The sequence below is a fragment of the Rhineura floridana genome, chromosome 12, assembly GCF_030035675.1.
Source record: "Rhineura floridana isolate rRhiFlo1 chromosome 12, rRhiFlo1.hap2, whole genome shotgun sequence".
Lineage (NCBI taxonomy): Eukaryota > Metazoa > Chordata > Lepidosauria > Squamata > Rhineuridae > Rhineura > Rhineura floridana.
In genome coordinates, this window is record NC_084491.1 from 38,142,881 (window position 1) to 38,161,257 (window position 18,377).

An 18,377-nucleotide genomic window follows, 5' to 3' on the forward strand; every position below is an offset into this window, starting at 1 on the left:
TCCTCTCTTTCTTTGTTACAAAAAGGATTCATTATCAGGCATGGATTTGTTAATGCGCTGATGATTTTAAAATGGAATTGCTCTTATTTATAATTAGTGCACGTATTCTAGAATTTCCTTCTGATCTTTTGACATGGTTCATTGGGAACCAACATCTCTCCCTCATTCCTCCCCCCCCCATTCCAGTTTTGGATTTTAAAAGCATGTCTGCCAACTTTTTGGAATAGCCTGAGGCACCACGAAGCCCCTTTCTGCTTGCGTCTTTTAATTTTGGAATCCAATTATAGCCCCAGATTCCTACCTCATTGTCATGGATGTAATTCAGGAGTTCTCCTGCATGACATCCCTTACAGTTGCTGGTGATCTTCAAGTCGAGGAAACAGGGTCAGAATGGGACCTGCAGTCATTGGGAGGGGGTTCTTTTTCTCCTTCAAGGATATGGGTCTTTAAGCAGGCGCCACGGTCTATGCATCACAGACAAGAAGACAATAGGGCCAGTCTGCCTTTGGTTTGGCAAATGAGCAGACACCACCACCACAAAGATGCACCTGCAAGGCGAGGATGCTGTTGTTTAAGAACGTCCTTCCTTTTCAACAGCGCCTAACAATATGAGCACACATGGTTTGAGATGTATGCAATTATACTGCAAGTCCCACAAAGTGCATTTATGTACAGATATATGTATTACCTATGCTGACTCATATCTGATGATATGCTGCTTGTGACTCATTGCAACACAAAATTTGGCAATGCGGGGAATGGCTGTTTTTGGTGGAAACATCTAGTATTTTCCTGCATTTGTGAATAGTCTGCCTTATGGAAACTCCTCTCCTGTTGTGCAGAGGTTAACAAATTTGCAGTGTTCCTTGAACCAATGTGTAGCTTTTTCTGATAGGCTTGACTGCAGATTATCCAAACAATTTTGGCACATCCTTCTTGGCCTTTGGGAGCAATGATATTGTATTTGTCTCTCAATGGCCATTGACTCCAAGGATTGTTTGACTCTATCTGTAACTGTTGGAGTGTGCCAGTCTGTACTTCTCAAGGGCTTATGTTTTTCTTGCACTGTGGCAGGATCTCACGACACCCACCAGTTTAAAACCCAGTACCAGCTATGCTAGGTACTGTGCATAATCTTTACAGCAGAGCAAAGTCTTTAAAGCAAAACCTTTCAAGAATTGATATACAAAAAATGGTTGAAGAGGTGATGCCAACTGATTTGTTATAGCTCATAGACGACAGCCTGTGGCAGGACTGAGAATTGAAATTAAGGTGCGGAAGGCTCATTTGGGAGGGAAAAGGCTGCTTTTCATGATCAATATGAATGGTTTTATATGTACCTCTTTGTTTCTGTCAACTGTTGCTGGCCCGTCACTCTGTCCTTTGCAACTGTACACGTGCAGAGATGTGGGTGGTATTTCTCTGAAAGACCTAGGGAAATATATGGAATATGTGAATTAATAGAATGTCTAGAGTATTGACATAGAACCCAACTGACATGGAACTAGATATACACAAGAAAGAGAGATACAAAGGAGTTCCAGGTAGCTATAAAATGTGCAGGGTTGAGGCTGACACAGTCAAGAGTTTAGTCATCCAGAGAGACTGACATCAAAACTTGTTGGTCAACATGGTGTTCAGCTAATAAAGACCGGAGAATTATGATTAGCTGTTGAACAAAGGGTTTTGGCCACTCATGGATGTGGGAAGGGCTTTCCATTAAATGTAGATTAAACAAAAGGAGAAAGAAAAAGAATATGGTGCATAATTGACTGCCTCGTGAGGTGCATTGAGAGAAAATTAAGTTGCATATATGAACATGATCAAGGCGAGAAACTCATCTCAGTCTCCCTCTCTCTCTGAATTAAACAGTGGTCAAGGATTGGGGAGGCCCAGATATTCAAGCAATGGTGCTTTGCTTTTTTTATGAGTTAAAAATAGTCTTCATGATGCTCATGGTGAGACACCTGTTACTACTATATAGTCTGGCGCATTTGATCACTTTTCCATAGCCCTTTGTTCCGCGGCAACATCCGTTCATGGTGACTTGTATTTGGTACAAAGAACTCCAGCATATGAAGCCCACACCTCCCCTTCCCTCACTTTGACAAAATGAACAATTGGTGCACATGACTTCAATTGGCAAGTTTTCTTTCTTTCTTTCTTTCTCTCTTAATGGTGGGGGGGAGATCATTGTAGATACTACTATGCATTTGGATGTTTCTAGTTTATGTCTTGCAGCCAAGAGGTAGCTTCCAGATGATGAGGAGGATTCTTTTCCCCTTCCTTGATGGGTTTGTTTTTGTTTTGTTTGTTAAGGCCCATCAGAAGTGACTCCGTAAGGTTCAACATCTTAGATGGTGTTTCCTTGAAGCGCTAGTACCAAACGTAAACCCCAACCCAACAGCTACCTTATCAAACAAAGGTGATCAAAAGCTAGATGAGGGAGGATACAGTGAGTGAAGCCATTTTCATACACACAAAGAATGTAATGAATGCATAGGGAAATGAAGGTTCCACCAGAAAGTGTATTTATGGGGGACAACCAGGAAATGCTTTGAGAAGGCTGAAATTCTGGAGCGGCGAAGTCAGTTGAGACTAATTCTTTGCCAAATTTTCATGAGCTTCAGGTTTTTGCATTTTTTTTTCAAGAAAACCACCATTGCAGGGAGGTTACAAAGCTTCTGTTGAAAGACAAGCCACCCCTTGCAAAATATTGTTTCTTACAATTAATGGCTCCCTCCTTTCCTCATCCTTGGCATGCATTTTGCCAAAAGAAGGGGAGAGGGGTGGATTGCATTGTGCATTGGGTTCTTTAAAAGTGGCAACTATCATTATGAAGGAGGTGCTCTGTAGCTCTCCTTTCTCTTGGCATACTGCTTGCCAAGAGAGGGGAAGAGATGGTGTCATGCATCTCCTTTTGAAGAGGCAACTGCCATGTTAAAAAGAAGCAAACATTGTTGCCTCTGTTCATGCGTACCCCGAAAGAATTCCAAAATGGGGGCCCACATTTTGGACCCTCTGTGTCACATCCTGGCATGTGTTTTAGTTTTATTGTTTTATTATGCTTTTACCTACTGTTCTCTGAGGAAGTCTGACTCTAACCCATGCAGCCAGTCTTACATCTAAACACATCCAGGACCAAACTGTCTTAGCTTCAGCAGTGGAATTGCATTGTGTTCCTGCCTCCTGTTCATCACCTGAGCCAGGAACCTTCTGGTGGTCATTTGAGGCTAATACAGTAATGTGAGTTCTGGGTAGCATCAACTGGCTGAAATGGATATAGGTATCTGGTTTTTACATAAGGAGCACCTGCAGATATAAGAGTAGAGCAGAAACTAGCCCCTTCTTCTGCAAGCTCAAATATTAAATATTCCCAGTTCAAAATTTGCAAGAGAAATCCAGTCCAACATCATCTTAATTCTACCAGGCAATGGGATACTGATGGATCGAAGGCTGTTTCGAGGGCAATCCATGGGGGAAACTCTTCCATCTAAGCACCATTGGAATGAATGGAGCAGGAGAACGTCATGATCGATTGTGCCCTTGGGTGTTGGCTGAGTTGTACATCTGCCTTGCAAGTTACATATGTCAGATGGCCTGGCTGTTTGTACATCTTAAAACAAGGATCAGCACGTGAATTCCCCCAGGACAAATCTATGAAGATAGAAACACAGGAAGCTTTCTTATACTGAGTCAGATCATTGGTCCACCCACCTCAGCACTGTCTACTCTGACTGACAGAGTTCTACAGGATTTCAGACAAGGGTCTCTCCTAACCCTTCCTGGAGATGGCAGGGACTGAACCAGGGACCTGCTACATGCAGAGCAGATGCTCTACCTCTGAGCTATGGTACTTCCCTTGAAGTTGGCCCTCTCAGATTTAGCCTTCTAAAACTTGAAGTCTTGCCTTGCCAGTTACCAACCTGATCCAGAGGCAAAAGAGGGGTTCAGAAAGTGACTTTTGTGGCAATTGGATTTGGGCCATTGGAGGGACCCAATTCTCTTTTCAAGTGGCCCTCTAATAAAAAAAAATGTTTCAGGGCTTTTAAAGCCACTGTTGGAGACAGTGTGCTTCTGAATACCCAGTTGCTGGAAACCCCAGGGTGGGAGAGTGTTGTTGCCCTCAGGTTCTGTTTGTGGGTTTCTCGTAGACGTCTGGTTGGCCACTGTGAGAACAGGATGCTGGACTACATGGGCCAGTGGCCTGATCCAGCAGGGGTCTTCTTATGTAGGGTGTTGTGAGCATTCAAAGAGGAAATGCTTCTACTCAAATGTTTGGAAGCAGGATTGAGGTGACCATAGACTATTTTGCAGTGTTGTGTTTGTCTCAATCCTGCAAGCCAGTGCCATTTTACTCTTCCTTTGCCCTAAGGTCCAGAAACCTACTTTGCAGCAGAGGGAGGTGGCAGAGGCAGCTGAAGGGGTGGCCACGATCACTGACCATGCTGGCTGGAGTTACTGAGAGCTTGGGAGTCCACCAACAGCTGGAGGGCCACAAGTTCCAAACCCCTGATTTACATGATGGTATCAAACCAAGATGCTTTTTCTAACTTTTGTTTTTTGTCTTATATGAACCAGTTTTTTAAATATAGATTAAAAGAAATGCACACATATGAACATAAACACAGCTTGCCTTGAAACAACATTGCAGAACCTATCCAATCCATCAGGCATTTCAGGTGCAGCTCTCTGCAACACCGACAAGAATTCCACCAAATTACATGAGCGATTAGCCAGATATTGCTAACAAAGGAAAGGTATGAAGTTTGGGAAACTTTAGCTGCTTTGGAACACTGCAAGTATCCAAACACCGAAAGGGGGAGAACTTGTTCTACTCTTAGCCTTTTAGGAGTCCTTTGGGACACTCAGGGAGAATTGTCTTCTGGCAATGTGTTCTGTCCATGTAATGTTTGTGGCAAATCTATCCTTTATCCTAGATGGATCAATCCCATAAAGGAAGCCATGGACCTGAACTTACAAGATCTGAACAGGGTGGTTCATGACAGATGCTACTGGAGGTCGCTGATTCATAGGGTCGCCATAAGTCATAATTGACTTGAAGGCATATAACAACAACAAATCCTTTATCCTAGCCAATATTTCAGAATGCCCTAGGTTAGTCACAGTCTTCTCCATCCCACAATTTATGACATAGGATATTCTAGAATAGAGGTGGGGATGTGGTGGTCCTCCAGATGCTTTTGGAGTACTCCTCCCATCCACCTCATCCAGCATGCCAGTAGTCAAGGGATGGTGGGAGCTGTAGTCCAGCAAAATCTGGAAAACCACATCTTCCCCACCCCTGCTCTAGGATGAAGAACTGGAAGCCTGGTTGCTGCTTTATGCAGGGACAGAGCCTTGAAAATTAACTTCTATATTTGCTAAGCCTATTCTGCTGCCCAATTCTTACTCCTAAGAATCCCAGGCCCTCCCGTTATTACCAGCCAGTTTATATGATAGTCAGTAGAATCAATTGGTATAGGTTCCCGCCCTCCTGGACCTGGGGTTCCCAAACTGTGGTCTGTGGACCACCAGTGGTCCACAAGCTTTGTTCTGGTGGTCTATGGCATCCATGCATTAAATATTCATACTGATTTTTAATTTTATGTATTGCTTCTTTTAATTCTTATGTTGCATTTTATTGTATTGCAATTTGAGTTCTGTGGAAGGCAAATTGGGATACAATGAAATGCAACAATAACATACACTTAAAAATCATACAGCACATTAAAATTGCTACAAAAACAATCAAGTGAAGCACCAAGACCTTCAGCAATTTTCAAGTGTTCCATGGGGAAAAAAGTTTGGGAACCACTGCCCCGGACTGTACCATTTCAGTTTGCCACTCTGGAGGTTGTTCTCATGTTAAAGTCTCTCTCTTGGGGGGGGGATGTCAACCTCCTTATATGTAGTGTGTGTCCCATTAAAAGCTTGAAGTGGTATATTCCAGGAATGTGTTTTGCCATTTTACTTTCCACGTTCCTATATGAATGTGAATTTGGATAACTTTGAGAGGCAGGGCAACAATCTTTAAACCCTGGCAGCTCTCTGTCCTGGTCTTGGACAGGAAAATGGGGTGGCAGCCTGCTGCTGTACATCTCTTCACTTTTCTAGCTCTTTAAGTCCAGGAGAGGGAAGAGGTGGTGAGCTGTTGCTTCTTCCCTATTGCAATAGGGGTGAGATCATCCCTGCCACTGGTGGCTAGTGCCCACTAGGACTGGTAGTGAGGCAGGCAGGGAGGCCAACAGGAGGTGGAGCCAGAGCCAACAATGAAGGGTAGAACCAACTAATTCTAGTTTTGTCCCCATCCTCCTCCCTGCTGAGTTCTACAAGGGGCAACCCTGAGACAAAGAAGAATGAAGCTGATAGGTGGGTATGGGATGGCTGAGGGCAGACTGGGGTTAGTGGGACAATGCCCCCATTTGCCCTAATGGACCACCCTCCATTAATTCCTGCCCATTTGTGTTGACTGACCAGTGCAGTCATTCCCTGATTACCTCCTCCTTTTGGGACCTTGCACTGCCTTGATCCATTTGGTCCCACAATGTCCCTTGTCCATTGATCAAGTTTAAGTTTATTTATATGCTACTTTTTCCACAGACAATTTGTGCCCCACAATAAACATTAACATCATCAAAACTCTCAAAATTTTTTGGGGAAAACAATTTGTTACAAATCAATGCATTCCAATAAGACAAAATCACCAATTAAATAAATATTGGATAAATTCAATAATAAAATGAAGCTGACTAGACCAGAGCTTGGAAAGTTCATTTTGAAAAGAAACTAGTTCTCATCCAAAGTCAACATGTCCAAAAATGAACTGATTCCAGTTCACTTTCATCCCTTTACAAAATGAATTACTTCTGTTCACCGTTCAATTCAATTCTCACCCATTATTTTTCAGCTTTTGGAAAGTTGCAAGCTGCTGTGCTGAAATATAAGATGTGCTTAAGACTAAGAAAGCGTCAAAACACAAACACAGTGGAATGTGAATAGTTTAATTTGTTTTTCCCAGCAATTATGATCTTTAATGTGAAAGGGCCAAAGTATAAAAAAAATGTTAGAGAATGAACATAAAGATGAGATAGAAATCATTCAAGGTTCTACCTGGAAATGGGCTTAATTTAGGTTCAATTCACCTGGGAACTACTTTTAGGTACAGTTCAGAGATGTTTGAACTTTGTTAAACCAAGCTAGTTCATTCCAAGCACTGGTCTAGATTTAATGGACAGTGAGTACAGAGCTAAATCAAAGCCAATAAGCCAATGAATGAATGAAAGGAAAGCTTAACCCAGTCTACTAGTTCTAGACACTGCTCTCCTGAGTGTTTCTATAAAGTCCAGAGGGGGTGAGGCCTTCTCACCAGGCTAGCTAATTCACAGTTGGTTTCCTTGTCTTCCCTTTAGAGAAGACTGGTAGCAACAAAAGGAAAGTGCCAGGAAGTTGGCAATGATGGTAAGTTCCCTTCACCAACCTCCCAGGTATTCTAGCTGCTAGCGCTGGTTTTGCAGCTCCCCAAGCAGCCTGACTTAGATACAGTGCAGAGGGGGGTGGAGTCTTCCCACTGATATGCTTGTCACTAATATGCTTCCTTACAAGCCTGGGGTAAGAGTGAGCTTACTTGTTTTTGTTAGTGTCATATGGATTCAAGGACCTCTCCTAGTTCTTTACTGATTGTCGACAATGAATGCCATCGTCAACCACTGGCAAGCACCAGAAGTCAAGGATTTTGTTGACCACACCTGCTTGGCTCTTGGTTGGCTGGTCCGAGGCAGCTTGGTCTTCTGTTGAAAGAATAAGCATCTCATTAACTCTTTTTTTCCTCCTACATATCTTCTTCTGGTGTTGGATTGCAGGCTCTGCTCCTGGTTCCAGTGTGTGTCTACAGTGTTCCCTGTTTGCTGCCTGTCCCTAGACTGCCTTCTGTCCATCCTGCTGATCAGATCCTGTCTGCCTGGAATCCCTGTTTCTTGGTCTGCCTGTCTGGTTGTCCTGAGTTCCTGTTTCTAGACCTGCCAACCCGTATCCCTGGCCATAACAAGAAACTGACATCTCTGCCTGGCTGGGGAGTGCCAGCTTTGTCCTTTCTAAGACTCTTCAAGCTTGTGGCTTGACCTTTTGCTTTCAGTCCTTGTTTTTAACTGTACATTGTCTGCTTGGGGTTAATGTTGTCTGGTGACCCTAGGTTAAGACTTTTCCAGATGTTCCCTGTCTATTTGATGGTAACTCTAACCTTGAGTGTGCAACTTAATTTTGCTGTAAATGATGACTGAGATGAATTTTGGTGCATCCTTGTTGGAGAAACATTGCTCTCTTGTGGGCTTCCCATAGTCATTTGGTTGGCCAGCATGGGAACAGAATCGTGGAGTAGGTAGATCTTTAGTCTAATCAAGCATGTCTCTCCTTGCACATAAAATAGTATGGATGATCTGATTTTATAACTTGAGTTGTGTTATCTTCATTGCCCCATCCAGTTCTGTGACTTGAAGCTCACATTATGTATTAAGGCAGCCTTCTTCAACCCTGATGCCCTCTAGATGTTGGATTATAACATTTGGAGGGCATCAGGTTGGGGAAGGCTGTCTTAAGCTCCCCCCCCAAGAGGTTTTTTTTTTAAGTACCTTGGGGTGGGTGGGTGGGTTATGGATATCATTAGAGACACCAGAACACAAGAAGAGCCCTGCTAGGTCAGATCAAAGCACCATCTAGCCCAGCATAACTTTTTCTGCAGTAGCCAACTTGATGCTCCAGAGAAGCCCACAAGCAGGACTTGAAAGCAACAGCTTTCTCCTTTGTTCCCTCCCAACAACTGGTGTTCAGTGGCACTCTGCTTCTGAAGATGGAGAGCCCATAGATAGACTGAGCAATACTTCATGAAAGTGTTGAATCCTGAATTGGTTCACCTGTCAGACAAATGTCATGGGATCCATCTTGTCATTTGTCTTGCTTCTCCCCTTGGCTATCTGGCTGCATAGTCTTAGAATTCTGAGCTACATGGACCATTGTATTCTGATGTTTCATATAACAGAGCTGAAAGTGACTAGCAGACAATATTGAAGCTCCTGATACTGTCATGTCATTGAAGTTAAGTAGATGATCCATGTCCACCCAGTAGAGGTTGCTGGTTGCCTCAACAAAGCTACTTGGCTCCATTTAGGTAATCTAAAATTCTTCATCTAGAGTGGTCCTACAGATGCAGGTTATGGGGAAAGGGAGGTAGAGCTGAGATGGATGAAGCAATGGAAGGAGGTGAGAAAGCCCTTTGTGCGTAATCAGTTCAGATCTCTAGCAAAAATAATCTGACCCTGTCCTGGGAGCCCCCTGGATGAGGAGGAAGAGAGAAAATGGGGCAGCAGAAAGAGAGAGGGAAGAAGCAAGTGGCTTTTTACTCTGACCCTACACACCACTGGTATTGCCCTGCCTACCACCAGCATAAGACCCACAACAGAGTGCCCCCAAGGGAATGTGGACCTTGGCAGGAAAAAAGGATTCCCTGCCCCTTTTAGAGCATCTGATCTAGCTCTGAGTATTCTCAAAGAAGCATGGGACATAAGTATATCACATTAGAGAAGAACCATCTATTCGGTGGTGGAATTGCCTTCCTACAATTCAAGCTTCCTGCGGGATGGTGGAAACTGGACTATGTGTGTAAGACACAGTCTGACACATCATTGGCCCATTTACTGTCTATTTAGACCAGTAGAAGTTCTCTCACATCCCAGGAGGAGGTTTATCTCAGCTCTGATATCCTTTAACTGGAGATCTCAGAGACGAAACCTTGGACTTTCTGCATGGAAAGCATGTGCTTCACCCCTGAGTTATGATCCCCCCTTGATCCACCTGGTTGGCCACTATGATGTCCTTAGATGAAGCACTGGTCTAAACCAGCAGGACTCTGCTGGTGTTAGGTTTGGGGGAGAAATGAGATTCAGTTGGCATTTAAAGTTGAAACTACCTAATTGGCATTTTCCGAAATACAGCCATCTTTCACAATTCGCCCTGGTCTGAATTTTGCAATGTGGCTCTCCAGCAAACGAATGTGTACAAAAATGCATATGTGTCTGTGAAGTCTGCATATCTGGGCCTGTATTAGTGAAATTAACATGCAAAAATGCATTATATTAGGGGACACACTTTGTCAAAATATGTACATTAGGCAAAATTGCATACAAAACGCTGAAATTCACACTAAACTGCTGATGAGTTTTCATGAGGGCTTTTTTAAAAAAAAAAAGTTGCAAACCAATGCGGAAATGCATTTAAGACTGGGGAAAAGGAATGGAAAACTTAGAGAAACTGAAATTGACATATTTGTTCATCTCTTGCTGAGGTTCTCCCCAAAGCAAGAGGGTAGTCAGTGACTTGGGACGTCTTAGACCCCTTGGTGTTTGGAGAGCAGAGGTCCCAGCAGGCCCTCTATGTCTCCAACATCCTACGAGCCACTCAGCATGAAAGGGAAGTATGTTGGCCACTGAGAAGAATCTTTTAACATGTTTCCTTGTCCTTTCCTGCTGATTGGAGCCAATCGGAGTGAAAGGAATTGAATCAGCCACCGAGAAGACTCTTCTCAGTAGTGAACACTCTCACCTTTCATGCTTATTGGCTCCTAGAGATTTCTGTTGTTGCAAGAGAAAGCATTCTCAACCCAGCAGCAAAAAAAAAAAAAAATAGGGGAGGGAGCTTGGCTGTGACTATCATGAAGACACCCTGCACTTCTGAATTTTCCACTACACTACAAAGCACAGCCCTGTGTGAACCCAGGTGTGGGTGGAGTAGGGTTCCTCTTGTATGCCTTTAGGAATCTGGGTGAACTTTCCTGGCCCTGTCTTATGGAATATACCCTCCCCAAATGAGGAATGGTTCCTAGGCTGTGCATGGTACCCCGGCATCCTGAGTTTACCACCAAAACCACAGCACATTTCAATAATATTAATTGCCTGTGTGTGTAGCTTAACTTTCCTTATCCTTAAATCCTTCCTTTTTTCCTCTCCAAGCCCTCCCTCCTTCGCCTTGCTGCCCCCTCCCTCTTGCCCGTATGAATTAATCTGCTGGCTACACTCTCAGCTTTTTCTTTCACTCTTTTTTCTTCTCTCTCTCCCTCCCTCTCTGCGCCCCCCCACCCCAGCCTCCCTTTAGCTTCTGGTTTCATTTTCAGATGACAAAATTCAAGGCACACAGCTCTGCTGTCTGGTTGTTATGGTAACTGCAGCCCTATTATTGTACCTTGTCATTCATCAAGAGAGAATTGTGTTTGACAGAGAGAGACTAAAATGCCTGCAGTCTAGAGAGAGAGAGAAAGAGTGTGTGTAAATATGTAAAAAAAAACAGAGAGAGGAGATTTTAATGCATGTTTTACTGTATGTTTAATATTGCTAAGTCTGATCGCCAATGCATCATGCTTTCACCTTGAATATGGAGAATTTTTTCATGCCCCTTTGCTTCACATATACTTCGTCTTTGCATGCACACATGCACACCTCATGAAATATGTAACTTGTAATCCAAAGGTAAGGGTATAAATGATCAACTAGCCCCCCCCCACATGTTGAATTCAGCAAGCAGCAAGATAGTATGCTACCTGTCTCCCTAATTATATCTAGCGTTGCCTTGGACAATAATTCCAGAGTAGGTAGATAATGAATTAATTGCTTTAAAGATTAATTCCTCCATGCATTTCATTGTGCCTCCGGACTGCCACAGCAAAACACGTCAGAACTGGATTGATAGAGGGGCGCTGTGGGAAATGAGCAGGCGTTTGTCAGCCAATCCCCATCGCCCTTTCCCAAATTTGGACCAGGCCCAAATTTATTGTTCCTAAAAGGCAGGAGAAGAGGTAATTGCTTGTCATTGTGCATGCCCCTTTGTGCAACAGTCCAAATTAATTCCTGAAGCGCAGCCTAAAAAAAAAATCTGCGTTTGCAACTCGGTGCAGTCATCTTTTGATCATATTATGTGTAATCTTTTATCAGTGTAGACCTATGAATGGGACTGTAGAAGCTGCCTTATACTTAGTCAGACCCATTGGTCTATCTAGCTCAGTATTGTCTACACTGACTGGCAGGGGCTCTCCAGGGCTTCAAGCAAGGGGTCTCCCACTCTACCTGGAGATGCCAGGGGTTGAACCTGGGATCTTCTGGATGTGAACCAGATACTCTGTCATTGAACTATGGCTGTTCCCCAAGAGCTGCCTTCTGTCTAGTCAGGCTGTTTATCCCTGTAGCACAGGATCATCTGCTTTGACTGTCTGCAGCTCTCCAAAGGTCTCAAGCAGAGGTCTTACCCATCACTGACCTTGGCCTTTTTTTAACTAGAGATGCTACAGACTGAACCTGGGGTCTTCTACATAGGAAGCATATGCTCTTGTATCTTCTTATGTGCTGGTAGGTATAGGAATCAGGAACGCCCTCTGAGTAATGTAAAGGGGGCATGCATGGCTAAAGGGGCTCATCCCATGTTAGGGCTTAGAGTTGAATCCAACATTAGTCATACTCAGAGAGTAGGTCCATTGAGATTAATGGACATGACTAGTTCAGTGGATCTACTCTGAGTCAAACTTAGCTGGAGTTTAAAGCAGGGAGCTGATCTGCAGGTGGAGAGTCTCCACATTATCTAGAACCCTAACCACTTGGGGTTCTAAGTCACAAAGGGAACCTCAACCTTGGAGTGCCACTGCCAGTCAGAGTAGGCAATGCTGAGCTATTTGGGGTACCTGAACTACTCCTTGGACCACTGAAAATATCCTGCATGCAAGAGCCCTTCCTGATGGATTATGTGCCTTGGTAATTCATGGGAGGGCATGACAATGTCACTTAGATCCTCCTCTGGAGCGACCAAAGTCCAGTCCTGTTAAAACAATACTGGGAAACATGTGACCCTTCAGATGTTGACTCCAGCTACCATCAACCCCAGCTAGCGTGGCCAATGGCCAGGGATAATGGGAGTCTGTAGTACAGTGGTAGATCATCTGCTTGCACACCTAGCATCTCCAGGTAGGGTAGGGGAAAAGCCCTGCCTGAAATCTTGGAGAGTTGCTGCCAGTCAGAGTTGACAATATTGGGCTAGATAGACAAGTGGTCTGACTCTGTATAAGTCATCTTCCTGTGTGCCTATGTTCCATCAACATCCCCACCCCTGTATTAAAGAGTCTGAGCACAAAATGCTCTGTGAAACTGATCCCTTGTCTATCCATTCCTTTGTTCTCTCCATTATTGCTGAACTGTTCATTGGAAACTCTTTGGGGGCATGGACTGACCTGAATGTGCCCATGCTATTCTATAAAGCACCATGCATCATGAGTGCATTAATAGCAATTTGCAAGAATCGACCACTTGCTTCCAATCTGTTTTGTGATTTGGCAAGAAGTGAAATGGAGGGGGAAAGGATGTTTCAACCATCATTCCCATTCCCGTTCCTGGAGTTGCTCTTTGTGTTTAATATTCCTGCAATGGCAGGGTTAATTTCTTGTTTAACTCCAGACCTACCTTTTGATTCCTTCCCACCTCCTCCTTAAAATTCCTTCAGGCTAGTGGTTTCAGTGGACGAAGAAATGAACAGGCAGAAACAATTAAATGAGCAGATACAGTGGAAACCAATACCCTTGACCTTCCACCGAAATTGTAGCACAGGAATGGATTCTGTAATGTACTTTATCTTTCAGCAGCCTGCTTCCCCCTTGCAATTCTTTCAGCCCCTCCTGTGGGCTAGAGGAATTCTGTCCTCCCGGAGGACCTCATAAATACACACATGTACTGAAAATATTTTCTCTGTGTATTAATATTACATGATGATCATCTCAAGAAGAGCAAGCAGGCGAGCGAACTCCACCCCTCCCTTCTCCTCTTCCTCCTCTGCTCAGTTCCAGACCTTGACTGTAAAATGGCTCCTTAACAACCCCTTCTTTTTTTCAGCATTCACATCCGTCTAGGACAAAACTGAAGTTCTGAGGGCATTCTGTGGGCCAGCTGAATTTGAGCGTGCATTGGTGAAGGCGGGGAAAGAATGGCACAATCTTTGTGCTTTACAGGTTTTGCACCCTGGGAATATATATATATATATATAGATATATATTTTTAAAGCAAGTCACAAGCATTTATTATCACCAATTAGGAAAGCAATCTGATTTTTTTGTTTTTTTGTTTGGTGTCATTGTCTGTCTGAGGCTCCATGCCATTAGACAGAATTGGCAGCCAGCATGCTGGTTATAAAAGCACTTGCACAAGGGATGGGTTTATTGAACATTGCAGAAATATTTAACTCCCTCGCAGCCTGATCCACAACCTAGCGGTGGTGAAGTCTGTGAATTGTGGCCTGCTTACTTTTGATTAGTTTTGAACAGAGACTACAGTGCCTTTAAATTGCAGCATTCTGGCTTAAGACAGTGATGGATCATGCTGACAGCATGCTATGTTGCTTGTGGCTTTATAAGAAGTAACTCAACTGAGTATTTGTACTTCTATTCGCCTAAGAACTTCACTTAAAGCATTTCATAACTCTTGTTTTAGAAAAGACTGGGTTCCCACTGCCATGCAGATAAACCAGATTTCCGGAGATTAGGTTCTACTAGTTGCCACTGGGAATCAGAGAAACTGAGAGCTAGTTCAGATATGCATATGCATCACATGATTTTTCTACAATTGATTACTGCACATGTGATAAAGGGCCCCTGCATACAACCTAGTCATCACTTGATATTGCCGTCCTTGAAGGTAATGTGCATGTACCAACCAGGTTTAACGACCGGAGGGAGGAGTTATGTCCAGTATTGGAGCTGTGGAAAGCAAAACACGGCATTTTGCAAATTCCCAGCAGCCCCAACAAGCGTGATGGAAGTAGAGATGGTCAAATCTGTCAATTCTGTTTTTTCTTAGTTTCTCGTTTTTCCAGTCTTCAGTTCTCAATATTTCTGCAGCAATTTGTGATTTTTAAAAAAAATCCTCATGAAAATTCTGCAGCGTATTAGGGTGAATTTCTCCTAATAAACACATTTTTGATGCAGTTTTGACTAATGTAAACATTTTTTGCAAGCAATGTCTCATAATCCATTTTTGTATGTTGTTTTTACTAATGTATTCATTTTTATGCATACTTTCCCTTCAGATATGCATTTTTGTAAACATGACTTGGTTGGAGAACTGAATTGCAAAATTCAGATATGTGCAAATTTTAAAGGATGGCTTGTGTTTCGGTTCTCAGATTGTTTCAGAAAGTGCATATTTGATATATTCAGCTTTAAAAGCAATCTGAATAGGATTTCTCCCCAATCCGGCATGGCCAGTGGGCAAGGGTGATGGGAGTTGTAGTCCAACAACATCTGGAGGGCACCTGGATGGGGATGGCTCCTGTAGCCCTTCCACCACCATAACTGAAGTATAGGATTGCACTTATCGCCTGCAGCGGCTTGATTAAAGCTTACTTCATTAAGGAAGGCTACCTTCAAAAGTATCATGAACTCCACTGGCTCAGTTGCCTCTCTTATGCCTCTTCATCCATTCTTCCTTAGTTCTCCAGATTTTCCAAAGGTAACTGCGAATCTGTCAATTTTAGCTTCTCTCAGTTTTCCAGTCTTAAGCTCTGTTCTGCAGCAATTTGTGTTTTTTTTAAAAAAAATCATAAGGAAAATTCTTCAGCATTTAGAGCAAATTTGTCCTAATAACCACATTTTTGTATGCTGTTCAGTTCAGTTCAGCATGAGGTTTTGAGTAATGTACACATTTTTGCAAGCAATTTCTCCTAATATAATACATGTTTCTATGTCATTTTCACTAATATGTTCATTTTATGCACACTTTCCCCTAATATATGCATTTTTGCTAACCAGTTGAGAACTGCAGCATAAAATTCAGATGTGCAGATTTTGAAGGATGGCTGTGTTTTGATTCTCTTATTGTTTCTGAAAATGCAGATTTAATCAATTTGGCTTTAAATGTGAACTGAATTCAATTTCTTCCCCCTTGCTGGTTGAAACACACGTCATCTGATCGCTTTTCTTAAAAGTATGGTAGCCATCCAGCTGTCTCTGCTTTCCAAAATTCACTGTAAAGTATATTTTCTGCCAAATCAGCTTGGGCAGGAGCTACTTGGCAAAGAGCTTTGCAAAGTGCAAAGAATCCAAACTGTGTGGCAAGTGTTTTGCTTTGATCTAGCATTACACAGCCTTAGCTGCTAATACCCAATCCCTGATAAGTCAATTACCAATAACATAACTTTGAAAACTTATAAATACAGGAAAATGACCAAAACAAAGAGGAGATCAGAGTTCAAAGTGGGAGATTTAAAATGAGGAAAGTTGGCAGATCTGAGTTATGTAGCATCAATTTTTTCCTTCATTTGCAACATGGTCCCAGTCACAGATGCCTCATTCAATAAAAACCCTTGCTTTAGTTTTAGTTCTGTGGAGACCCTTGTCAAAAAACAAGCACCCAACCTTCCCTCAGCTTCCCAAAGTGGAGAAATTTGAGGTAAGGATAGAGGTAGATGGGAAATAGGGTGGTGCAGGAGCCATATGCCATTTTTACTGAATCAAGCCCAGAGTACTTTTGCACATTAAAACACCTTTAATTAAAAAAAATCCCAAACTTGTTTTGAACATGCCTCTGTGTTGGTTTCCCCCTGTATTGCATGTATAATAATGTCAGGGCTGGCTCCTTTTTTTCTTTTTCTTTCTCTTTCCACCCTTCCCCCCAATGAAAATTTGAAGACAGCTTTTAGTAAATGTAAAACACTGTATCTAACAACCAAAAACATCTGAATGTGGATCCTGCCTGGAAGCCTGATGGACATTTTAAGAACTGAGCTCTACAGGGCATCTAGATGTGTGCCCTGAGCAGAAGTAAAAGGTCCCCAAGCTCTATGACCAATGCTTCCCCCTCAGTTCTTCTGTCCATGAATCTCACGCCTTCAGCTCTGCAACCTGAAGATCTCCTCCCTCGCTTTAAGCCATCAACCCATTGCTGAAGAGGTTGTAGCTCAGTGGTAGAGCATCTGCTTTGCATGCTGAAGGTCCCAGGTTCAATCCCTGGCATCTCCAGGTAGGGCTGGGAGAGACCTTTGACTAAAACCTTGGAGAGATGCTGCCAGTCAGTGTAAAGAACACTGAGCTAAGTAGATCAATAGCCTGAGTCAGTATAAGGCAGTTTCCTGTATTCCTCTTAAGCGTAATCCATGCACACAAAAAATGTTTACATTAGTCAAAACTCTATTTGGTTAGCCTTTAGAGATGAATTTGTTGGATCTGCATTTTCTGAAACAAGATGAAAACCAAAACACAACCATCTTTCAAAATTTGCACTTATCCTAATGTTGCGATGCAGGTCTCCAACCAGCCAGTGTCTACAAAAATACTTATATTAGGGGAAAGTGTGCATCAAAATGAATACATTAGTGAAAACGACATACAAAAATGCATTCTATCAGGAGAAATTGTTTGCAAAAATGTGTACGTTAGTCAAAACTGAATATGGGTGCATTGGGAGAAATTTGCCTTAAAGTAGTGGATAACTTCCACGAGGTTTGTTCTTCAAAAAAAAAAAAAGCACATTGCTACAAAAATGTAGAGAACTGAATTTAAGACTGGAAAAATAATCCACATTACTAGGGTGGAGAAATGTATTGCAAAATTCAGAGAAGTGTGAATTTTGGTGAAATAGCTGTGTTTCAGTTTGCATATTGTTTCAGGAAGTGCGAACTGTTTGCCTTTAAATGTGAACTGAACTGAATTTCTCCCCTATTCCTAGATGAGAGAGAGATGCAGCAACATCTGGAAGATTACAGGTCCCCATCCCTGCCCTACAACTTGCCTCCTTTCCGTCTTCCTTCAAGGTCTTTCTCAAGACCCATCCTTCCCCTAAGCCTTTGGGAATAACTCCTTACTCCTCAGCTATAAACCCATAGTTATCCTCCTGAGATGAAATGAAGCTTGGATTCATGTCCATGTTCTTATTCATCCTATATTAACTTTTGTTTCTGTCAGGGTTTTTTTTTTTTTGCCTGGAGTAAATTCATCTTCACCACCTGCCAGGAGGTGGGCAGGGAGGTCACCAAGTGCATCGCCCTAGGCAAGCTGTTCCACAATCTGAGCACCACAACTCAAAAGGCCCTGTCTCTCTTGTGTCCACCCACTGTAATTCAGGCCGCAGTGGGACACAGAGGAAGCTGTAGTGGAGCCAAGTTCCTGGATAAGTTCCTACAGCAGGAGGCGTTTCCAAATGTTTCCTGATCTTTGGCAATTTAGGGCTTTAAACGTCAAAGCCAACACCTTAAATTGCCACCATCAGGGCACATGCAGAGCTATCTCACACTGAGAGGAGTGGAGAAGAGAGGAACAGGGTTGCGAACTGCCACCATCCAGCTCTCATGGTGGCCTTTCCCTCCTC